The sequence below is a fragment of the Macaca mulatta genome, chromosome 2, assembly GCF_049350105.2.
Source record: "Macaca mulatta isolate MMU2019108-1 chromosome 2, T2T-MMU8v2.0, whole genome shotgun sequence".
Classification (NCBI taxonomy): domain Eukaryota; kingdom Metazoa; phylum Chordata; class Mammalia; order Primates; family Cercopithecidae; genus Macaca; species Macaca mulatta.
In genome coordinates this window covers 53,315,977-53,342,340 of record NC_133407.1, presented here as the reverse complement: position 1 = coordinate 53,342,340, position 26,364 = coordinate 53,315,977, and the positions used below count along the sequence as shown (strand labels likewise).

Genomic DNA, 26,364 nt, shown 5'->3' with positions numbered 1-26,364 from the left:
CGGCAGGTGACAGGTGACAGGCTACACGCCCTGCTGCTGGGACTGTGTTCACAGCCTGGCTCACAGCGACTGTGTTCACAGTTAGCAGTCCTTTTGCTAGGGCTGTGAATTTTTGTCTGACAGCTTAATACTTTCGGGTGGGACAGAAAAGTGTTAATGTAGTATAATTTTAGATCCATTTAAAGGAGCTTAATTCAGAATGCTCTCTCCCATTCTTTTGGCTAGGACGCCTGTGGGTCAGCATTTGAGATACAGTTAGATTTGATCCAGCTGAGCAGGGAGTATCTTGCAGCCAGCTAGTGATCTGGAAAATGTTTATGACACCTTGTCAAGTGAAAACAACGGCATATAAAACAGCAGTACGCTTGAAATATGCACAGAAAAATGTTAGAAGGATAGATACCGCCAAGTTAACAGTGGTTACCTCTAGATGGTGGAATATGGGGAGTTTCTCTTTCATTTTATTCTTCATTCAGATACTGTTTGAGTGGTTTTCATGTCTGAGGCATAACAGATTCTCACAAGTATTTTCTTTTGTATTTTAAAACACACACTATACAAAAATCTGTTTCTTTTGTAATAAGAAAAGAGCTATTTTTCAAAGACTACCTCATATCTCTAATGAAAACTTTTACCTCTTTAGAAGCCAATTCAGTGCACAAAAATCCTAAACTTAAAAATGAGTAAACTATGATGTGACCATTCATTTTACAAATAGATTCGCCACGTGGTTATTTTTAATAGAGTGCTCCCTTGCCCTCCATATCTGATTCAATTTTCAATAATTTGCCTTGATAACAAGGGAAATGTAAATTCAAACTTTGTAAATTAGGATAAAATTATTTACACGCCCTTTGGTTTAGCTTTTTAATCCGGGTTGGAACCAATAAATGAGAAAAGTAAACTGTGGTGATGGAAAGCTCTTGCCCACAAAATAGAGATATGTGTGTAGCAGAGACGGCCTCTTGCCCATTGACATCTTTATCAGGCCTGGCAAGCTGGATCTGCCGCAGGGACCCTGCTACTCCTGCCCCTAACCTCACCCCTTCTCCCTCGCCAACAGGCCTTGCTGCTTTCCCTCATTCATAAGTGCCTTGGCTGTGATGGGGGCCAGTGGATGGTGAGGCGTCTCAGAAAAGGAGAATGATGCTCTGCAGCCAGGTGCATGGCCTAGTGTTAGTGCTCAAAGAACGGAATGAAAGAGGCTTCATTATTTCCAGAGTTAATCACAGAACTTGAGTATCTATCAGAAGGAGTTTTATGTGATCCAAGAGGCTGAGGGAGCCTTGGGTAGAGTGAGGGGTATGGGTGGTGCCGAGACCCCACATTGATCCTGTGGGGATTGAAACTGTAAGGGGTTGAGGGATAGAAACAAGGATCCGCCTATAACCAGGGACAGTAGAAAAGGTGAGTTGGGCCAGGACTAGTGTGGCTTTGTATGCCCACTTGAATCCACTCTATACAGTTCTTATCATGTGCGAGGCTACACACTAGCATGGAAAATACAAGTGTTGTGACTCTCAATTGGGTTTCAAAGCAAGGCAGAGTAAGGGTTGCATAGGTCACAAATCCTATAATATTGGAAGGAGTTAGCCATGGGTTGTGGGAGAAGTGTCTACAGAAAGTCTGAGCATACAGAGGAGACTTACAGGAGGAAAATATTTCCTGGAATGGATGTCATTCAAGAGGGTCAAGGACTCTGAGAGGCAGGAAAGGTGGGGGGGGGCGGGTATCAGTGGACGTATTAGCTTAAACAAAAGTGTGGAGCTGGGAGACATTACCTGCTCCTGTCTGGTTGGAAGGTAGGGTAGAGATAGGAGCCCAGCAGTGCCATCTGTACCTGTGCAGGGAAAGTGCCAGCTACAGAACTAACAAGTTTTGTTTTAACTATAGAAAGAGATATATGTCCATGGGTATCTTTTTTTTTTTAAGTTGGTATTTTAAAAGTGCACAATCAGAGCAACTATCACCACTATCTAGTTCCAGAACATTTTTTATCATCCCCAGAAGAAACTCCATACTCATTAACAGTCTCTCTTCTCTCCCTAGACCGTGGCAAGCACTAATCTACTTTCTGACTCTACCGATTTGCCTATTCTGAACATTTTATTATAAATGGAATCATACAATATGTGGCCTTTTGTGTCTGGCTTCTTTCACTTAGCATAATGTTTTCAAGGTTCATGCATGTTATAGCACATATCAGAACTTCATTCCTTTTTATGGTCAAATTATGTTTCATTGTATGGATATACCACATTTTGTTGATCCGTTCATCAGTTGATGGACATTTGAGTTGTTTCCCCCTTGTGGCTATTATGAATAATGCTGCTAAAACCATTTATTTACCCATAGGCATCTTAAATAAATACACAGGAGTATCCACTTGAGTGAGTGAAATTTCAAATATTTTTTTCTCTACCAATGAATGTGGAAGTCTTTCTAGGGCTTCTCTCTGGCTCAGCTCTCAAAAACCTTTATGTACTCTTTGAGGACTAGCTTGCTCCTGACCAGCTTGCTCTTTTTGCAGGCTCTGAAGTGGATCCATTTCTGGGTTTCTGTTTGGTAGTTTCTTAATCTAAGAGCAGGCATTGCCCCCTCATTCCCTGTGTAAACTAGGTTCAGCTGCCCCCTGCATGTGTCAGGCTGGGCAGTTATTTTGCAGGGAGTATTCCAGATCTCACATGTGCACTGCTGTGCTCGGGGTTGTCTTGAAAAAGGCAGGATTTTCACCCTGCCACAGTCAGAAGAGAAAAAACTCTAAACTCTGGGCAATCTTACACCATCAAGGCATCAGAATGTTACCTAAATATTTATTTTAAAGAAGGAAACATTCAGATTTATTGTTTAAAAATACTCACTGTATAATATTCAAAACTGTACTTTTGTTCTTTTGGGCACATTTTTGAAATGTATATATTTTATATGTGACCTGGAGTCCAAGACAAGTAAATTGTGGCCCGAATCCAAAGATCATTGCTTCAAACTACTTTTCTTTGTTCTAATTTTTCTTTTGATCCCCTCATTCCAAACCACAGCCTTCTTTCTCCTGTTCACCACTCAATAACTCTAGACCCTCCTCTGAAAAAGTCCCTAAATCATAGCCTCTCTTCTTTAATCTCCCTTTCCAGACCTCACCCCCGGCCTTTCTAGTTACCTCATCCTCCAAATCACAATTCTCCCTTTCAAAACATTTAAAACTCATTTCCTAAACCAGCTTCTTTTCACAAATCCACTTTCCTGAAAACTATAGTTTACTTCTTGGAACTGAAAGACACACATGTCCTACAATCAGTAATGGGGCTGGGACTGTTTCATGGAGAGAAGAAACCAGAAAGCTATGAACTTTGGAGGCTGTGGAGACACGTGTACAGGTTGCTGTAGGCAGAAATTCAGAAATTCTAGAACCATGACTTCAGGGCCCTCTGGATAAGCCTGGGGCTGTGGGAAGCTGCCCTCATTTTGCTGAACTTTGATTTTCTCATCTGGCATGTACTAAGCCTCTGTTTCACAGGAGGTCTCAATAATAATATTTGTTGACTTGATTAAGTGGTTGAATGAAGGACTAAGACAAGGTGACCTCTAAGCTGCTTTCAGCTCTATGTAAAACTCTAATATCCATGAAGTCAAGATGAAGAGGATCAGCAGAACTTTTGAAGTTTGAATTATCCAACCAATTATTTTCATTTTGTTCTTCACTTTGCTTGTGTACACTAAGTCTTTTTTTGTTGAGGAGGAAAATGAGTTGAATTTTCCTGGGAATAGATACAAGACAGTTTACTCCCCTCTTTGGACTCCAAACTCCTTGACTATATATCTGTCAGTAGGTAGCTAATGAAAGTAACTTTGGTTCCATGGAAATAACTGTGAGGACTATGAAATCCAGGGATGTGAGCTGGGAGTACAGGACGTCCAACCAGGATTGTTCTAAAGTGCTCAGAATGTAGTAATGAAAGTGAAATGCCATGGCTAATAAATATTTGTTGATTGATTAAAGAACATCAAATGCTGGATATACCTCTGATAAAAATATCTTGTAGCTCTAAGTTTATACACAAGGACCAAATGTAAATGAGCATGCTGGTTTCAATTAATGAGTAACCCCTGTCAAAAAGTTTGAAAAATTTTTTTAACTCAAAATGGGTCACAGATCAAAATGTAGAAAGTAAAACTATACAACTTTTAGAAGAAAACATAGGAGAAAATATTCATGAACTTAGACTAGGCAAAGAGTTCTTAGATAAAACACAAAAGCATGATCCACAAAAGAAAAAATGGATAAACCGGTCTTCATGAAAATTTAAAACTTTGCTCTATAAAAGACACTCTAAAGAGAGTGAAAAGACAAGCTATAGACTAAGACAACATTTTCAGAAATCACATATTCATAAAGAGCTTGTATCCAGGGTATATAGAGAATTCTTAAAATTCAACAACAACAACAAAATGGCCAAGAACAGTGGCTCATGCCTGTAATCCCAGCACTTTGTGGGACTGAGACAGATGAATCACTTGAGACCAGGAGCTTGAGATGAACCTGGACAACATGATGAAACCCTGTCTCTACTATAAATACAAAAATTAGCTGGTTGTTGTGGCCTGTAATCCCAGCTACTCGGGAGGCTGAAGCATGAGAATTAACCCAGGAGGCAGAGGTTGCAGTGAGCTGAGATCGCACCGCTGCATTCCAGCCTGGGTGACAAGACCCTTTCTCAAAAAAAAAAAAAAAAAAAGGAAACAAGCAACCCAATACAACTGAGCAAAATATTTAAACAGATGCTTCGCAAAAAAATGATATATGGATAGCATATTAGTACATGAAAAAGTACTGGAGTATATTAGTCATTAGGGAAATGTAAGTTAAAACCACAATGAGATACTACTACACACTTATTAAAATAGCTAAAAATAAAAACAAAACTGACATTTTCAAGCGCTGACAAGGATATGGAGCAACTGGGTTTTCATTCATTGGGAATGTATGGAATGCTGGTAGGAATGCAAAATGGTACAGGCACTCTGGAAAACAGTTTGGCAATTTCTTATGAAATTAAACATACACAAATCAGATGACTCAGCAGTCATACTCCTAGGTGCTTACCCTAGATAAATGAAAATTCAAGTTCACACAAACATCTGTATCCAAATGCTTATAGCAACATTATTCATAATTGCCAACAACTGAAAACTATTAAGATGTCCTTCAATGGGTGGATGGATAAGCAAACCATGATCCATTCATACAATGGAATACTACTCAATAAGGAAGGACTGTTGATATGTACAACAATACTGATGATTTTCAGATGTGTTATGCTAAGTGAAAGAAGCCAGACTCAAAAGGTTACATAATATATAATTAAATTTATATGACATTCTGGAGGAGATAAAACTATAGGATGGCGTTGCCAGGGGTTGGGGGTGGGTGAAGAGTTTGACTCCAAAAGGGAAGGATCAGGGGCATGGGGTGAGAGAATTGTTCTGTGTCTTAATTGTGGTGATGGTTACATGACTATGCATTTAAGACGTTCACAGTTGTACACCCCCACGCCAAAAGTTAATTTAATGTATGTAAACAAAGAAAAAACTTCTCTAAGTAATGGAAGGGAAAAAAATTTAGTCATCAGAGATCTACCATAGGTTAGTAATGAGGCTTTAATTTTTACTCAGAATAATCTTGTTTTTGATGCTTAACTGACTGTACAATGGGTACAAATGAATATTTTCCCGGTACTATATTTACATAGCAGCCAGGATGACCCTTAAAGACATTCTCAAACACAGGGCAGCTGTATCCCCTAGCTTTCCTAACCAAGCTATCTGACACTCAAGCTCCTGTAACCTCGGAAGAATTATGACTGCTCAGCCAAACAAAGCGTTGATAACACCACACCCTGCACTTTTCACCTGAGCAAATGTCACCAAGATCTTATGCACGTCATCTGCCTTGGTGAGTGTGCCAGCCTGAATGCAATCCACAGGAGGTTTCCACATCCTCCTCACCAAGTGCTTCCTGACCTTGCCCCACTGATTAGATCCTACTTTGATGACAGCTGAGATGCAACCTGGGTGCTGCCCCTGGGCGGGACTCAGCTTTGACAAGCCTGATTTAGCGCTCCATTTCTTTCCCTTATAAATCCTGTCTTCAACCTCAGACCATTCATTGTTTAGGAATTCAAGGTCTCCTTGGGAGTCTCATGTCCTTGCCAAGCCTTCGCCAGGCTCTCGCCACTGCTGTTCCTCTGCCAGCCCAACGCTACATTCTGAGGCTCTAGGAACACAAGAGAGAACTCCAGTGCTCACATCCCATATTGACCCTCTCTATGTTCTTTAATTACCACCTACCTGAAAAAGCCTCAAAGTCTCAGGGGAACATTCTGTAGTCCCTGCTGCCAAAGAGGGTTTTTTGAGTTTTAGTCGTCTTCCAAAGTTTATTGTATGAAGTCTTAGTGCTTCACTGGAGTTTGTCATATGTCTGGATAATAAATAAGTTTCAAAAATGTAACTAACATAAGTTCCAGTTTAATTTCCAAGGCTAGTAGAATTGTGGTCTTCTTCATCTCCCTTTCCCTCCCTCCCTGCCTCCACCAACTGCCACAGCATATATTAAAAGCTGACGTGCCAAACTTTGCCTTCCGGCAGAAATTACCTCGGAAATAAAGCTAAGATTCCAGGGGTCCTGGCCTTGAAGAGAATCTAATCCAAGAAGACAAGCGGAACTGAGAGGCCTAGGAAGACTTAAAGTTGGAAGGAAAGAATTCACAGCTAATTTGGAGGATAAACAGAAAAGTAGTTCAGCATAATGTGAACATTTTTCCATGTGCTACAGCAAAGGAAGGGGATTTGGGATATTTAAGGAGGAGAATTGCCCTTTCCACCTTAGCCTTATTTTCTCAGAGTTAGCATTCAACCACCAAAACAGCCAGAAACCAGAGGGCTGTTCCCACATCCACAGTTTATATAGTTTTACTCCATTCATAGCAGGTAGGTATCGAACGACACTAAGGCTTCCTACCAATTTTTTTATAATTTCATTTTATTGCTCATTATTCCCTTTTGTTACTTTTATCAGCTTTGTGTCCTGGAATTTCACTTAGCCTGGCAGGCCTTCCCTCTGCCACAGCTAAAAGTGAACTCAAATAGACTTTGTCTCGGGAGTGGGACATGACCCAGCCATCTGGGGTAGCATATATCCCTTCCCGTACTAATTGTTCTACTGATTTTTTTAAATCCTTACTTTCAAAAGAAATGTAATCCTTATGTTTCTACTTCATTTACACTCAATTTAGGAAAGCCCTCTTTCGTAAGAGCTGTGTGATGTCCAAATAGCCTTCTTGACACGCATGCGCCTTTTCAAGAGCCTCCAGTAGTCTTCCAAAGTCAGAACCAATGCCTTCTGACTCTAAATTGAAAATCCAATTAAACACGCAATTTAGGTGAATACTGGAAAGTTTAGCCTTGAATTTTCAGCTAGCACCTACTCACAAAAATATTTGAGAGCATCGAAATTCTAGAATCTAGAAAAATAATCTGTAGTGTGTGCTAACAATTCACTTCTCTAGCATCAATAATTTCTGACCCTGCGGCAAGTCCCAGCACCAGGAAGTGATGCATTTGAATTCCATAGGTCACTTTAGCATCTAGTAGCAATGCCCAAGACATGGGCTCCAGAGCATACTTTCTGCATTTGAATCCTACCTTTACATCATAAGTTATTTGTAAATATCAAATGAGTCAAAGCAGGCAAAGCACTTATTGTAGTGCCTGACATAGTCACTACTCGGTCCCATTACCTGTGATCACTAGGCTTTTGCATACTGTTCTTGATGCTTATTGGGAACAATATAAGACTTTACTGTATCTACAGGAAGACATTTATGCAATTTTTGTAAAACTACTTTTAAAGATACTGCTCATTTTTCCTTTTAATATCCCGTCTAGTAAATAAACCTTTGTTAAATTCATGTTAGATTACTCAAGCTAGAAAATAGAAATGTGATTAACTAGTAGACTTCCTTTAACTTTAATATCATAAACACAGATGAGTGACTAGTTTTTAATTCTTATTTTATTCTTTGCTTTGGCTGTCAAAAAGTAAGGGTTTATGTTTGGCTATAGTAGCAATCCTGAGTTTAGCAATAATAATAGCTAAATAATAGCTCTCATTTATTTACGAAAAAAGTGCTAATGTTTAAGAGCAGTTTGTAAAGTTATTGTCTGATTTTTGCACTCCAAAAATAAAAATTAAAAGAGGGCAGTTCCTGCAAATAAATATACCTGAAATTAATACACAAGAACTTTTTGAGCCACTTGCTTTATTCCTGTCCTGGCTCTGACCTACGTTATATTCTGATACAAACAGGAGAAAAGTATACATAGTCTAATGTTACAGATTTCAACAGCTGTTAAAATCACACAGTAATTGTTCCTTCACACTGTGTAGAGTTACACCATGGTGAATTTGCTGCTCATATGCAAGGAAGGAAATCAGAATCTAGACATTGATGAGTACTCATTAAATCAGACACATATATACACAAAATACTTTGATGCACTCTTTTTCTTTTGTGTTTTACTCTAGTGCCATGTAAAATATACAGCCAAGACTTTCTGGAAGTTTCTGATTCTCCACTGCTTCATGGAAACGCACATGAATATAAAGCATACGAATGACCAGATCTGTGGCTGCACCCATCAACTGCTTACTATCTCAGACACCCCAGTCCAGAGGACCACCAAGGGGAGCACAAATTCAAATTACAGTTCTTAGAGGTTCCAGATGGACTTTTCATTTATGATCTAAACTGAGATAGCTTTGAGAGAAAAAGAAGGCACAATTAATAATTTTTCCAGGACTATAGGTGTAAATATATACTAGACAAATTAGGATGCGTAATCACCATACCTAACAGGCTCAGATTATTTCAAATCTACCATTGTAATTGCTGGTGGGCTGAAAAGGATGTTGAGCCAAAATATTTCTGCACCTCCCTTTCCTTACTGATGACTTAAATTTCGCCATTACAGATTCATTGCTTTGGATTAGAAGTTGTCAACCAGGGATAATTTTGCCACCAGGGGATATTTGCATAATGATATTTTTCATTGTCATGACTGGGATGGGGGCTGTCACTGGCATCTAATGGATAGAGAACAGGGATGCTGCTAAACATACTACAATGCTCAGAACAGTCCCCAACAAAGAAGAAATTATCGAGCCCAAAGTGCCCATAGGGCAGACTGAGGTTTGGGAACCCTGCTTTGGATTACGCAGTCTCTTCTGTTGCTCCCATTTGAAGATACATGAAGGTCAAGAGAATGATACGACAAGTCACAGTCTGGGAGAAAATATTTGCAAAAGAAATATCTGAGAAAAATCTGTAACAATTATCCAAAACATACAAAGAACTCTTAAAACTCAACAATAAGAAAACAACATGAATAAAAAAATAGGTAAAAGACACGGACAGACACCTCACCAATGAAGAGCTACAGATGGAAAATAAGCATATGAGAAAATGCTTAACATCATATGTCACTAGGGAATTGCAAATAAAAACAACAATGATACTATTACACACCTATCGCAACAGCCAAAATCCAGAACACTGACAACACCAAATGCTGGAAAGGATGTGGAACAACAGGAACTCTCATGCATTGCTGCTGGGAATACAAAATGATACAGCTGCTTTGGAAGACAGTCTGGCAGTTTCTTACAGTACCAAACATTTTTACCGTAGATCTAGGAATTGCACCCCTTGGTATTTACCCAAAGAAGTTAAAATTTATACAAGTTTTATTTATAATTGCCCAAACTTGGAAGCAACCAAGATGTCCTTCAGTAGGTAAATAGAAAAATAAACTGTGGTACATCCAGGCAATGAAATAGTATTCGGTACTAAAAGGAAGTGAGCTATCAAGCCATGAAAAGACAAGGAGGAACATTAAGTGCATATTGTTAAGTGAAGGAAGCCAATCTGAAAAGGCTACATATTGTACAATTCCATCCATGTCACTTGTTTGAAAAGGCAAAATGATGGAGACAGTAAAATGATCAGTGGTTGCCAGAGGTTAGGAGGAGGAAGTGATGAATAGGCAGAGCACAGAGGGTTTTTAAGGCAGTGAGATTATTCTGTATGATACTATAACAGTGTATACATACCATTATACACTTGTTAAAAGCCATAGACTCTACAGCACCAAGAGTGAACCCTAGTGTAAATTGTAGACTGGGTAGTAATGATGTGCCAATGGAGGTTCATTGATTATAATAAATGTGCCACTGTGGTGCAGGATTTTGATAGTTGGGGAGGCTGTACATGTGTGGGGGGCATATGAGAATGCTCTGTATCTTTTGCTCAATATTGCTATGAACTTAAAACTGCTTTTAAAATGGATACATGAAGGATGCACGTAAGTCCTTCATACTTCATATCAAATGATTTTATCAAATGGTAAGAGAAAGTGATAAATGCAGGAGTAGTAAGTAAAAATATTACTGTCTTTAGATTACTGCCTATGCTGACTCTGCTATAGTGGACTGGGAGTGGTTAGGAGATGAGGGAGGTGACTGCAATTAGCTGATGTTTTGAGAGAGGTTATAAAAATCATATATTCATTTATTCATTTCACTAGCCAAATTTTATTAAGCCCTGCTGTTGGCCAGAGCCTTAGGGATTTCCCATAAGCCTCCCATTTCCACAGTGGAAAACAACGTAAAACTTGAACTAGTGAAGCCTAACATCCTGGCCATTCCACTGCCCCCAGAGGCCACCATTTACCGTATAGTCACTAGACCTATGCTGGCATCATCAAAACTTTGAGTATGAACCTTAAACTGAGGCTACAGCTTCCCCAAATGTGACATGATTGGTTTTGCTCAACGATTATGCATTCCAGTTATTCATCTTGTAAGCAGGTTCAAACTGCCGCAGTACCCTGAGTTTTAGTGTGTAGAATGGGTCAAGTATGTAGGCCAGAAATGCCCTATATCCTGGATCTTGAAATGAGTGGGAAAGAAGGAAGACATTTATCTAAAGAAGCATTTCCCTTAGTGTCCCATGCATGCCAATGATTGGCTTCTGTACTCTTCTAATGTCCTAACCTAAACTATAGAGTTTGTCCTGTCCCCCTAACTTCAGACCTTAGAGACATACAGGGCATATCCAAACAACAACTAGTAATACCAACCCTAGTTACACTGATGACACCAAGACCCTATGCAGATGCCTCAGAGTGAATGTTGCTACAGAAAGACAGACTAAATCGATGATGGGATTAGCATGTGCTGAACTCTGGCAAAAGCAATTTTTTTTTTTTTGTCTCATTCCAGGCAGCTGTGGTGAGATTTTTCCCCTCCCCAGCCCCCAAAATAGATAATCCTTGGTTTTCCTAAAAGTAGCATAATTTTCCTGATGTAAATAGTAGATACCGCCATAATCTCTTGTCAAAGATTGCTTCAGAAGGGAATAATTTTTCTGTGAAACTTCAATTAAGGAAAGAAGTAGCTCAGTGAGTATGCAAACATATAGGAGGTGTAACTCTGAAACTTCCACTGCAAGTATTATTCTATGCAAAATATTGTTTTTTCTTTTTATATATGATGCGGAGGTGAGATTAAGAATTATTTTAGACACCATTAAACCACTCCCACGGTCTTTACATTTCTTCTAGTTATCCTTTCATCTTCTAAGTCCCTATATTTTGAAGTTTTCAATTCCCTTTTGTTTCTGACTTGTGTTTCTAGTTTTTCATAATCCTCCTTTCACTGCTTTTCTTTTGGTTCAATCTGATGCCTTTCTTATTTCATTCTGTTTACTACAGCATTTTCTTTTTTTTTTTTTTTTTTTTTTTTTGAGACGGAATCTCGCTCTGTAGCCCAGGCTGGAGTGCAGTGGCCGGATCTCAGCTCACTGCAAGCTCCGCCTCCCGGGTTTACGCCATTCTCCTGCCTCAGTCTCCCGAGTAGTCGCCCGGCTAGTTTTTTGTATTTTTTAGTAGAGACGGGGTTTCACCGTGTTAGCCAGGATGGTCTCGATCTCCTGACCTCGTGATCCACCCGTCTCAGCCTCCCAAAGTGCTGGGATTACAGGCGTGAGCCACCGCGCCCGGCCTACTACAACATTTTCTGTGTGCACTTTTGTACTTATTTCCACTGCCTTTTTGCTCCCAGTTTTAGTGTCTAATCTCCTTCATCTGTTGTGTGTGTATGTTTTGCTTTTTGCCACCGATGATAATTATTTTTACTTCTGAGGATTGCTGCTTTCTTTTTAAAAAAAGAGTTAGAATGTGAACATTTTATCTGCTCTCATTTGTGGTATCTTTGTTTATTTCTTGAGTCTTCCAGTTTGGAACTCTCTCTCTGTGCCACAAATTCTGCCCTTCAGAAACTCTTTTACGACATGCCATAATGTGTGGCTCAATCTAATTAAGAGAATAGGGGAAAAAACCCAGATGGTAAAAAAAATTGGGCTGAGATTATCAGCCACCAATATTTCGGTTTGTTAGAGGACTCTCTCCTTTTGTTTGAGGGGGTGGAGGGGCTGTCCACTGCAAATATGCCTCTCTATGCCTTGATGACATGTGCATTGGAGGAGTTTCTGGAATAGACATTTAATAGCCTTCAATGGTCACTGAAGGAAATTAGTCAGTGTTGCCAAAAATATCAGAGAACTAAGCAGAAGAGTAGGAATATCATGGAGAGTGGGCTAAGGGATTAAGAAACAAAGAAAGAACTGGAATGTTCAATTGGTTAAGGAAAATCTCAGTATGGATAAGAAACACAAAGCTTATGTCTGTGAATGTCCTAGAAGCTGTGTTATATCACTTCACCTGTCACTTTGATGAATTACTATTTACTGTAGTGAAGCCACGTTACACCATTCACGTGGGTCAATCTTCCTTTTTAAAAATCTGACCTCAGGTTCCCAAAACCTAGTCTCCTAAGGAAGAACAGCAGGAACTTTACTTTGTACTTAGGAATTAACAATTTGAATTTTTCCTGTATGTGACTCTGCAGATACATCTTTTTAAAAACTCACCGAAATTAGGCAGTTTCTAATAATTTTTAAATAGGTAGGCCACTGGCTTGGGATGGAATTGTTCCTACGTGTATTATTTATTTGGAAGAGAATTTGCCTGAGCTAACTAGGTTGGAAATCGGCATGTAATGTAAATTTATTGAGGGTTAGAGGTGTGTCTTTTACAACTGTATATCCCAGGAGAACCTACTGCAGACCTCTGTACATTGTTAGCACTTAACAAATACTTGTTGAAACAATGCACAAAAGAATAAATAGCAAATTTCGGTGAAGTTGGAAGGGACCCCAAGTGATCAGCATGTGCTTCTCCATCCGGAATGAGGTAAATGGACAAGTGCACACGAAGGTTTCTTTCTACCTGGATTCACTTTTAATATAGGAACAACAGGGTCAGCTCCTTGTTCTTGAGGATTCATGGGGATTGGAAATTACAAGCCAAGTTCCCAATTTACAGAGTGTGTGGAAACAGTTTGATGGACAAACTCTGTAACAACAAAAGTGTATCACTTATCAATCACCTTCAGCAACCAAACTGGGAGCTCAGAGCAGCCCTTGTTAAGTAATCATATAGGTGAGGCAGCACAGGAGATTCAAACAAAATCAAATGTGAGGAGACTGCAATAATGCTTTCTGAGAATTGATATTCCCAAGTTGGCATACAGATCTAGTTAGACACAAAGCCATTCTCTTTCCCATAAATTCAGGGAATACTAAGCTAAACCAAAAGCCTGTCTTATTTTAGTTGATTGGACAAAGTGGGGTTTCTAAATGTTAAAGGAGACAAAATGAAAAGACTTCATAAGTATTGTTAGAGAATTTACAGCAGGAACCAGCAGTTCGTTTTTCCTTCCGACTTTACAGCCTGTGACTGATGACTAGTTAGTGAGTAAGCAAGTGTAGAGTAAGTGTAAGGAAATGATAATTATTTCTTATCGATACTGATAATTGTATCAGTTTAATAGTAAATAAGTGTGCTGTGTGTTGGCAAGACTCTAATTCAAAGTAGCATTTCTATCATATGGACCTTGGGATTACTTTTAGCACATTCACCACCTTGTAAGCAAGACTTTGGCCCTCTTCATGGCACGGATATTTACTGGGCAATACCTTGCCGCACATACTAGGCACTGGAGATAAATAAATCAAGGAGGTAGCAACTGCCTTGTGGAAGGGGGGTTTCGTCATGCCAACACAACCTAAGGTAAGCTCAGAAATTCCATCCTCAATGGCTTTTTTTTCCCCTAAAAGCATAACACATACAGTAGTTCCCCCTTATTTGTGGTTTCTTAGCTGTCGTCAGTTGAGGACAAAAAATATCAAATGGAGAATTCCAGAAATAAACAATTCATAAATTTTAAATTGCCCATTGTTTTGCGGTGATGAAATCTCTCACCGTTCCACTCAGCCCTGCATGGGACATGAATCACCCCTTTGTCTAGGGTATCCACATCCACGCTGTATAAGCTACCTGCCTGTGGGTCACTTAGTAGCCACGTTGGTGATCAGATGGACTGTCATGGTATTGCAGAGTCCAGGTAACTCCTATATTTCTTAATAATGACCTTAAAGTACAAGAGCAGAGATGCTGGCATATTGTTATAATTGTTCTACTTTATTATTCCTTACTGTTGATTTCTTACTGTGGCTAATTTATCAATTAAACTTCATAATAACTATTAATGTATAGGAAAAACATGGCATATATAGAATTTAGTACTATTAATATCTGCAGTTTCAGGTATCCACTGAGGGTCTTGGAATGTATTCCCCAGAGATAACAGGGGATTACTGTATATTGGTTGATTTGAATGGATTTCCTTCCCCCACCTTGCCACCTGATTCCACCACAGCCTCTTTGAATAGACCCCATAATTCAGACATGATAATGTCATGGTCTCTAACATGACAGTATTTTTTTAAAAGACTTTTAAATAAGTCTATATGTTGGCAAATGCAATTTCATGTGTATTTTGCTTGATAAAGTTTGATTAGCTAATGAAGTATAGCAATACCTAATATTTATAATACCTCGTAATTCAGCCTCATATAAAAATTTAAATTAAATATTTAACATAGCATGTTGTGGTTACTTTGAAATATTATGTGCTGAGGTAGGGCACGGATTTACTAAGCACTGACAAACATATTATGTTTTTTTTTTTTTTTTTTTTTTTTTTTTTTTTTTTTTTTTTTTTGAGACGGAGTCTCGCTCTGTCGCCCAGGCTGGAGTGCAGTGGCGCGATCTTGGCTCACTGCAAGCTCCGCCTCCCGGGTTCACGCCATTCTCCTGCCTCAGCCTCCCGAGTAGCTGGGACTACAGGTGCCCACAACCGCGCCCGGCTAATTTTTTGTATTTTTAGTAGAGACGGGGTTTCACCGTGGTCTCGATCTCCTGACCTTGTGATCCGCCCGCCTCGGCCTCCCAAAGTGCTGGGATTACAGGCGTGAGCCACCGCGCCCGGCCTATATTATGTTTTATTTACTCTCAGTATCACTTTATTGTTGCCTTACTTCCTTCTACTTCAGTTATGTCTTAAAATAACTGTTCTGTACTTCAGCAATAACACATACAGCAGAAAATTTGGAAAACCAATAAAAACTCAAAAGAAACAGGAAAATAAGTTACCCCAAATCCTGTCGCACGTGGGTGGCTTCCATTATGTTTGGCAAAGCCTTATAATGTTTTTTTCATGTGTCTTATGTTGCTTGACAAAAATTGTATCACATTATATTTACAGCTTTGAACCTGTTTTTCTCTTAACAACATACTGGGGGCTGTTTTCCCATGTCAGCAAAGATTCCGTTAAATGGCTAAATAGCATCAAAGTGTGTTATTCTTAAATTGCTGCATGCTGCCTTGCCATGGACCAGCGGGAATACAGCCCCAGAAGTAGTGGTTTCATCCAGACCAAGAAGTCATTCTTTGCATTCTCGGTGGAGGGTCCTCCCCTTAGGAATGTGGAGCTGATGATGCCAAGTGTGTCCTTGACCTTCTAGGCAGGATGGAAAGCTCTTCTATTTTCTCAGGCTTCTGCCTGATAAGGGTGATCAAACAGCAAGATTCAAGATTTATTACTCAGGAATCTAATTTATTTGCAGTTGTTTAGAGCTTTCATTGGTGTCCTGATCCTTTTATCCATTTGCTGCCTTATTTTAGAAACTCATCAGTTGAAGCCAATATCAATCAACAAAACCCCAGTTTGCACCCTATTTACAATTCTGAATCAGTTTCTTTTCTGTTTTAGTGCTTCTCTTCTATGGGATTGTTCCTATAGTGGTCAATATCAATATATCATATTTGGCTAGCACTTATTTCTGCAAAATGCAACTAAGACATGTTCATTAGTTGTTTAAAAATGTAAATTCAATAGAAAATTTACCTCAAAATTTGACTGTGATGTGAACGTGAATGAACGTATTTTCCTATATCTATTATATTGTTATATATGTAATTTTTAATAATGCAAGTTCCAATTTTTAAAAACATTTTTCTCTTGAGTATATCAGTTATAAAATGCCTAAAGTTATTAAATCCTGTGACGTGGCATCTTATGTGTGTGTGTGTTTTTTTTTTTTTTTTTTTTTTTGAGATGAAGTCTTGCTCTATTACCCAGGTTAGAGTGCAGTGGTATGATCTTGGGGTCACTGCAACCTCTGCCTCCTGGGTTCAAATAACTATCCTGCCTCAGCCTCCCAAGTAGCTGGGATTACAGGTGCCTACTACTACCCCTGGCCAATTTTTGTATTTTTAGTAGAGATGGAGTTTCACCATGTTGGCCAGGCTGGTCTCGAACTCCTGACCCCAGGTGATCCACCCACCTCGGCCTCCCAAAGTGCTGAGGTTACAGTCATGAGCCACCGTGCCCAGCCAATGCATTTTAGAGTCTAGGTTTTGGAAGTCCTAGAAAAGCTTATGATAATCAAAAACAATAAATTATTTCTAAACCATGACGTAAAATAGCAATAATGGACAGTTATGACATTCATGCCAAGTGTGCTCTACTTGAGCACTTTTCATATTTTATTTCAATAAACTTCTTAAAACAACCCAAAACCAGTTACTATTATAGGCCCCATTACTGCAGATGAGGGAAACCCAAGTGAGAATTTCTTAAAAGCCTAATTTTTCACTACCTTTTTCCTCTAAGAAGGTGAATATGAATCTTGGTGCTAATTGCTCCCCCCTTAAAGTTAATAATCACACTATTAATAGCAATATGAGTCATCATTCATTGGGTACATATCATGAGAAGCAGGTACTTTATAAATATTATTCTTAATCGTCACATGGTAGATTGTATTTGTAGCTACAATAATCTCTCCTTTCCACATGCTCCTCTGCAATGTGACCTAGCCAATCTCCCATCAAGCCCCTCCAATCTCCACTCCCTCAATTTCTCCACCCCCTCCAATAAGGGTGGGCCCTATGACTGCTTTGACCAAGAGAATACAGCAGAAGTGACATTATGCCAGTTTCAAGACCTAGGCCTTAAGATTTTACCTGCTTCCACTTCCTGCCTCACAGAATATTTGCTGTGGGGACCTAGATACTGTGTAAGAAATATGACTACTCTGGGACCACCATGTCATGAGAAACCCAAGCTGTATGGAAAGGCGCAAGAGTAAGGGTCATCAAACTATAGCCTGTAGGCCAAATCTGGCTCGTCACATTCTTTCTAGCTAAGAATGGCAGGGAGGGGCAGCCAAAAGAATAACAACAGTCTGTGATACGTAAAAAGTATATGAAACTTAAATAAAATGTTATTGAAACTATCACACTTATTTATTTACTTATTGTCTGTGGCTGCTTTCATGCTACAATGGCAGAGTTGAATAGCTGTGACAGACATCATATGACCCTTGAAGCCTAAAATATTTACTATCTGGACCTTTACAGGAAAAGTCTGCCAACCCCCAGCCTCAGAGGATAAGAGGGAGAGGCCAGGAAACATCAAGGAGCTAATACATATAAGTATATAAATACGCCATGTATCTCAAACCTTCCGCCTCCAGCCAATTTAACTGATGCCACGTGGAACAGAGACAAATTACCCAGCTGAGCCCTTCCCAAATTCCTGATCAACAATAGCAAAAGCAAAATAAATGACTGTTTTAAGGCATTAAGTTTTGAGTAGTTTGTTACATAGCAAGAAATAACTGAAACACCTTACAACCATCCTACAAAGGAAGATGTTATGCAGATATTTGGATGAGGAAATGGAAGCTCAGAAAGATTAAATAACGCACTGAAGTTCACACAGCTGGCAAATAAGGAGCTCGGATTTCAACCCAGGTCCTTTCAATTCCTAAGCTTTATTTGTGATACAGTAGCCCCATAATATTCAGCCTTTACTCTATTGCAATACATTTTATGCCCATGTCAGTCTTCATTAACTCAAAAAAAGTGTACTGACAATTGTCACCACAGGTAAGCACTGCACTAAGCTTTGTGGGGAAACAAGAGATATAATTTAGATGGAATCTGAAAATTTTACTTAACTTTTTACTTAGCTAAGAAGACCAAGGGTTATTATAATGTGATGATGGATGAAATATTGTAAATTAAAATTTGACACATTTACTCTGAAGGTGGTGGCCTACAGAATCCCATTTTAGGTAGCAAAACCTTCAGAAAAGCTATTTGTTTGATCTTTATGTCACAGTTCTAGGACTTTCCTTTAAGGAGCAAGTCGTTAGCAGTCAGTGAAGAGATGGCATGAAAGCTCATCCTGCCTACCTGCAAAGTTAGTTACACATTAGTGTTTTACTTTGTTTTTTCATTTCAGATTAACTGTCCTCTTCCATGTTCAAACCATATGTAACTGTAACTGAATGGAAGTTAAACATCTGGAAACTGTTAGGATTGAATAGCAATGAAAGGCAGGAAACACAAGACTATGGAAAGTGGTTTTGAACAACCAGAGTAAGGAATGTAAAGAAAACTAAGCATATTCCAAGTTGTCTGCCATTATCATACATTCTCAAGGTCGTTACTGGAGATGGGTCACTCTCAAGTGAAGGCTGTCAACTAGGAACACAGCTAGATGAAATACAGTATGGTGAAAATGGAGGCAACTATGGATTTAAAGGTCATTTCCTTGTTTATCAAGGGCTCTACTTAAATGTAGGCTGCCTGAGAGCCAAAATATGTCACCTTTATAATATTTGATAGCCAGTGGTTTGTTGGGACTGGGGCATACCAGCTTGCAACAACTGATTACATTTTTAGGAATTTTTGTGAGCCGATTGTTGAACTTTGCCATGATAGGAGCATTTACACCGTGGAATCTAGCAAATAGAATAAGTCAGGGCTCTTTTTTAAGACAGCCAGTTTGCCAGCACACCACTAAGACAGAATCAATTAAAAATGATTAGCCAGTAGTCCAAAATTCTTTAGAGTGTGTGATAAACTATAACACGTTCATTACATTTATGCTTTTCAATAATTTTTAGTGACACGAGAAACAAATCTGGAAGCAAAAGTATAGCTCCAATATAGTCCCCAAAATGCTAAAACATATAGCTATATGTACAAAATTATAAGAAAGAAAATGTATCAATGTCTGCACAGTGGTTATCTTTGGGCTGTAGATTTACGAGTAACTGTTGTTTCATGCATTATATCTTTCAAGTATTCTATAAGCATTGCTTTCTTAATTAAAAACCATTCACAATAATGTACCTAAGTATTAACCTTTTTAAATTTTGTGTACAGGAATGACAGAGGGAGGGTTTACAGGAAGAGAGGTTGGAAGAGGAGGACTTTCTCTTCTTAACACATTCAGTCCTGTGAGAAAAGGATTGAGGAGAAACCATTATGATTGAATTGGAGCTAGGAGTTGGGCTAGGGTCACAGAGGGAATGAGTAGAGAAGCAAAAGACGAATAGAGAGAGGCAGGAAAAGGGAATACTAAAACAGGGATCAGAAACTGTATCCCTAGCAGCTATATAAAGAAGCCATGTCATAGTCATTTCACTTTTTGAGCATCAATTGTTTCATCTCCAACGTGTGCAGGCCACACTAGAAAACAATGCACAAATTTCATTTTAATCAAGATGTTCTAAGTGAACTTCCTCTTAAGGGCAGCCAGCTCTCAGGGTAGGTGTGCGGCAGCATGAGACTCACCTGGCAAAGGAAAGTAGAGGAATGTTTGCTGGAGAGGAAGGAAGGGAATTGTGCAAGATGAGAGTAGAGGGATGTCGTTTAGTGAGGGTGCTGGAAGAAAACTGTCCTAATTGTAAAACCTCAATGGTAGTATCAAAGGGATGTTTGGGGACAAAAATATGACTCCACATTTGTTTTATTTTATATGTAGATAAAGAACTCTTGCTCCTCACAGACAAATTTCTAACTTCTACCAAGGAATTTCTGAATGTAGTCTGTATGATAAGATCCCTGATTATGTGTTATAATGAGAAAATCAGGAATCTTCATTAGAAAGTTACTCTGCAACTGAATAAATTTTGTTTAGTAATGTTTTAAACACATCTCTTAAGGTCCAGATTATTTTCTAGGATCACATTATAAAAAAGATCTTAAAAATACAGTAGAATTTTTTTTTTTTGAGATGGGGTCACATTTTGTCACCCAGGCTGGAGTGCAATGGGGTGATCCCTGCTCACTGTAGCCTCAACCCCCTTGACCTCAAGCGATCACTCCTGCCCACCCCAAGTAGCTGGGACTACTGGCGCATACCACCAAGCCAGCTAATTTTTGTATTTTTCACAGAGACGTGGTCTCATCATTTTACTCAGGCTGGTCTTGAACTCATGAGCTCAAGTTGTCCACCCACCTTGGTTTCCCAAAGTGCTAGGATTACAGGTGTGAGCCACAGCACCCAGCCTAGTAGAGTTTTTATTAGTTGTTAACGCTGACACTAATGTAGTTAGAAAGAGGTAGAAACTAATGGCTCAGTATATTACTTTATCTGTGGGTTCCAATTATCTATACAAAGTTGTTGCTTATTTCTACAATAGTTTCATGTCTATTGTAGTTATTCTCACTCATCTTGAAGAAAAAAAATCCCCTGATGTAAGTACAATGGTTCCAACTCACATATTTACAATGTAATTAAAGTTTAAACTTTAATCTTTTTATAAAACTTGATTTAATGCATGCCATGTGTGCCTTTTTTTCAAGGAGATCTGTATTTTTTAAATGACTTTGTAAGTCAGTCTCATGTACACATATGATGTTGGAGCTAATTGGTTATCTCCATTTTAATTGTATTTTTGAGACATTATAAGAAAAACATCAATGTTGCATTCCACTGGATCCCTCTTCCCAAACAGACCTGGATGAGTCTAGCTTTGCCCAGGACCGTGGACTTCCATGTTATGTGGGGCTGGGTGCTGAGGACATCGACACATCTGTAACCAAATCAGTGAACCTCAGTGGGAGCTGAGAGCCATGTCTCTGGAATGAGGGCCTCTCATTCCTTTGTTCTCGATATTTCCTGGCAACGTGTACACAAGCACATGCTATTAACAGATGGTGGAAGGCATAATTGGGATTTTTATCATAACATATCCCTCATGCTTCCACCATGCGCCAAAGAAGAAGAGATGCTTGGACTAGCTAGCTTCGTCACAGCAGGACTAAAACCCCCTACTGTACTTCAAACCTCCCAAGACCCGAGTCCCTCCACGACAGACTCAACCACTCAGTGAGATGTGGTTTTCAGTCAGAAGTGCAGAGCCAACTTTGGCAGATATGTTCCTTCAGATTCCTTTTAAGATCAATTGTTAATGTGAGAGAGACTGGAGCCTAGTTTATCTGGTAAGTTGAGGCATACATCTGCGCTGCAGAGCTGAGGCCTATGGGATTGGCAGAGAGCCCTAAACTTTGTACAGACAACTGTGCCTCATAACCCGCACAGATGAAAAGGTCTCCTTTGCTTAACCCCATAGCTATGTGCTGAGCAAGTCAGAAAGAAAGCAGGAACAAGTATGGCAAAGAACTTAGCCAAAGAAGCTTAAGAGGATTAATTTTGATTTTTTGCTGTTGATGTTCAAATCTAGTGTGTGCCTTCTCAGTTCAAAATTGATTACCCAGGTCTGCTTTATAAAAGCATACATACATAGTGCATATTTTTAAGAGAAAATTAATTCTTCATAATTTATAAGTCTCTAAAGAAGTATAGTTTATAATGTTCATATGACTCTTGTGCATTTATGCCGCTTGCATCATCTAAAGAATTTGAGGGGTTTTGTTAAAAGTATCTGCTGGCTGGGAATATTTCACATTACACGCAGGATGATTAAAATCGCAGGGCTACCCTTTGGGCACATGCCTGAGCATTGTAATCAGTGAGGTTTATATTTAGTGGTCAGTAGCATAGCTAAAGAAGTACCTCAGACAGCTTGAAATCTAACATGGTGGTGGTTATAGCTGGTGGTTAGGAGCTGGGAATCAGATGGTTGGGTTCAAATCTGACCCTTTCTCCTATCAGCTAAGTGACTTCGATCAACACACTCAACTTCTCTAAATCTTGATTTCCTCATTTGTAAATAGGCATGAAAATATTATCATGGGGTTAATTATATCATTATAAAATATTTTAAAATGTGTAAAACAAATCATTATAAAATATATAAAATACCATATGGTTGTGAGTTTTAAATGAAGTAATATGTGAAAGTACTTACCATAATACCTGTTGCATAATATGTGCTAAATAAACATTAGCTATTATTTATACAAAGTGATAAACAGGGCTACATAATTTTCTAGCCCCACAGCAAAATGAAAATGTGGAACCCTTTGTTCAGAAAGCAAAGCAAAAAAAAAAAAAAAAAAAAAAAGTGCTGTTAAAGGTACTTAAAAAAAGCTTTTTATTCTCGTTCATGCTCTCTCTCAGCTTGTGATGGTGATATTATATGTAATTACTAGACTTTTCAGATTTACAAAAAAAAAAGAGAGAAGGAAAAAGAAGAAAATGGAAAGTGGAGTTCTCATATTACTCCCTCCAGGTTTCCACAATTATTAGCATCTTGCATTAGTGTGGTACATTTGTTATACTTGACAAACCAATATTGACACATAATTACTAACTAAAATTCATAGTTTATATTAGAATTCACTCTTAATGTGTATAGTTCTACATGTTTTGAAAAATGCATAATGTCATATATCTACCATTACAGTATCATACAGAATAGTTTCACTGATCAAAAATATCCTTTGATAGCTGGTTAATCATATGCAAAAAAATGAAACTGGATCCCTATCTTTCACCACATACAAAAATTAACTCCAGATGAATTAAAGACTTAATTGTAAGACCTTAAACTATAAAAATCCTAGAAGAAAACCTTGGAAACACCATTCTGGACATAGCTTTGGGAAAGAATTTATGACTACATCCTCAAAAGCAATTGCAAGAAAAACAAAAATTGACAAGTAGGACCTGGTTAAACTAAAGGGCTTCTGTACAGCAAAAGAAACTATCAACAGAGTAAATAGACAACCTGCAGAATAAGAGAAAATATTCACACACTATGCATTCAACAAAGATCTAATATCTGGAGTCTATAAGGAACTTAAAGAATTGAACAAGCAAAAAACAAACAACTCCATTAAAAAATGGGCAAAAGACATGAGCAAACACTTGTCAAAAGATGACATACAAGTCACCAACAAACATGAAAAAATGCTTCTCATCACTAGTCATCAGAGAAATGCAAATCAAAACCACAATGAGATATCATCTCATACCAGTGGAAATAACTATTATTAAAATGTCAAAAAACAACAGATGTTGGTGAGATTGTGCAAAAAAAGGGAATGCTTATAAACTTTGGTGGGAATGTAAATTAGTTCAGACACTGTGGAAAGCAGTTTGGAGATTTCTCAAAGAACTTAAAACAACTACCATTTGATCTAGTAATCCCATTACTGGGTATATATCCAAAAGAACACAAATTGTGCTACCAAAGGGACACTTGTACTTGCATGTTCACTGCAGCACTATTCACAATAGCAAAGACATAGAACCAACCTAGGTGCCCATCAGTGAAGGGTTGAATAAAGGAAATTTGGTACATATATACCACGGAATACTACACAGTCATAAAATAGAGCAAAATCACCTGGCCAACATGGTGAAACCCCATCTCAACTAAAAAAACAAACAAACAAACAAAAAAATTAGCTTGGCATGGTGGCAGGTGCCTGTAATCCCAGCTACTCAGGAGGCTGAGGCAGGAGAATCACTTGAACCTGGGAGGCAGAGGTTGCAGTGAGCCGAGATTGCGCCATTGCACTCCAGCCTGGGTGACAAGAGCGAGACTCTGTCTCAAAAAAAAAAAAAAAAAAAAAAAAAAAAAGGAACAAAATTGTGTTCTTTGCAGCGACATGGATGGAGCTGGAGGCCATTATCCTAAGCAAATTAATGCAGGGACAGAAAACCGAATACCACATATTCTCACTTATAAGTGGGAGCTAAACATTGAGAACTCATGGACATAAAGGTGGCAACAATAGACACTGAGGACTATTAAAGAGTTGAGGAGGGGTTGAAAAACTAACAATTGGGTACTATTCTGTATCTGTGTGACAGGATCATTTGTACCCCCAACCCCAGCATCATACAATATAATCAGGGAACAAACTTGCACATGTACCTCTGAGTCTAAAATAAAAGTTGGAGCCGGGCGTGGTGGCTCACGCCTGTAATCCTGGCACTTTGGGAGGCTGAAAGGGTGGATCACTTGAGTCCAGGAGTTTGAGACCAGCCTGTGTAACCCTGGCGAAACCCTGTCTCTACAAAAAAATACAAAAAACTTAGCTGGGCCTGGTGGGTGCACCTGTAGTCCCAGCTACTACTGAGGCTGAGTTGGGAGGATCACTTGAGCCCAGGAGGTGGAGGTTGCAGTAAGTTAAGGTTGCACCACTGCACTGCAGCCTGGGTGACAGAGTGAGACCCTGACTCAAAAAAAAAAAAAAAAAGTTGAAAAAACAAAAAAGATTCCTTGTGCTTCGCTTCTGCATCCTTTCCCCACTATTTCCCCCAGTCCCTGGAAACCACTGATCTTTGCATTGTCTCTTCTGCCTTTTCAGATGTCATATAGTTGGAATTATATAATATGTAGCTTTTTCAGACTAGCTTCTTTTAATTAGCAATATGCATTTAAGCTTTCTCTTCCATGATTTTTTATGGCTTGATAGTTTATTTTTATTGCTGAATTTCATTGTATGGATATGCCACAGTTTATTCATTCATCTGCCAAAAGACTTCTTGGTTACTTCCAATTTTTGACAACTATGAATAAATTTGCTATAAACATTCATGTGTAGTTCTTTTTTGTGTGGGCATAAGTTTTTAACTCATTTTGATTTTGGCCATTCTAATAGGTATGCGGTGGTATCTCATTTTTGTTTTAATCTGCAAATTTGTAACAGCATATGACGTGGAACATTTTTTTATATGCTTACTTGCCATCTGTATATCTTCTTTGCAGAGGTGTCTGTTCAGATCTTTTGCTCTCTTTCTAATTGGATTGTTTGTTTTTTGTTGTTGAGTTTTAAGAGTTCTTTGTATATCCTGGGTAACAGTCCTTTCTCAGATATGTCCTTTGCAAATATTTTTTCTGTCTGTGCCTCATCTTTTCATCATCTTAATGAAGTTTTTCACAGAGCAGAAATTTTTTATTGTAATGGAATCTAACATCAATGTTTTCTTCTAGAAGTTTTATAGTTTTCCATTTAGGTTTGTGATTCATTCTAAGTTAATTTTTGTGTAGTATAAGGTTAGATTCTATATTCATTTTTTGCATGTGGATGTCTAATTGTTCCAGTATCATTTATTGAAAATACTATCCTTACTCCAGTGAATTCACTTTGCTTTGTCAAAGATCAATTGACAATACTGTGTGGGTCTTTTTCCAGATTCTCTATTCTGTTCCTCTGCTCTATTTGTCTGTTCTTTCACCAATACCACATTGTCTTGATTACTGTGGTTTGTAGTAACTCTTGAGGAAGTATAGTGTCAGTCCTCTGACTTTGTTCTTCTTCAATATTTTGTTGGTTATTCTGGGTCTTTTGCCTCCCAATGCAAACTTCAGAATCAGTTTGTTGTTCACCACAGAGTAACCTTCTGGGCTACTTTATTGAAATTGCATTGAATCTGTAGATCAGCTTGGGAAGAACTGATATTTTAACAACATTGAGTCTTCTTATCCATGAACATGGAATATCTCTTCATTTATTTGTGATCTACTTTGATTTATTTCATTAGAGTTTTGTAGTTTTCTTCATATACACATGAAATCTTATAGATTTTGTTAAATTTATACATAAATATTTTATATCTTTTATTTG

General features: G+C 38.5%; 2 long non-coding RNA genes across 3 annotated transcripts in view; one reads left to right on the top strand and one right to left on the bottom strand.

Moving 5' to 3' along the window:
• LOC114676281 (uncharacterized) overlaps nucleotides 1-26,364 on the bottom strand; it is a 99,628-nt gene that overhangs the window by 34,194 nt on the left and 39,070 nt on the right. The window lies entirely within an intron of this gene.
• The window catches only part of LOC144339040 (uncharacterized), a 32,147-nt gene continuing 24,611 nt past the window's right edge, over nucleotides 18,829-26,364 (top strand). The window contains exon 1 of the long non-coding RNA XR_013413599.1: nucleotides 18,829-18,966. This is a non-coding gene — a long non-coding RNA (uncharacterized LOC144339040). The remainder of the gene's footprint in view (nucleotides 18,967-26,364) is intronic.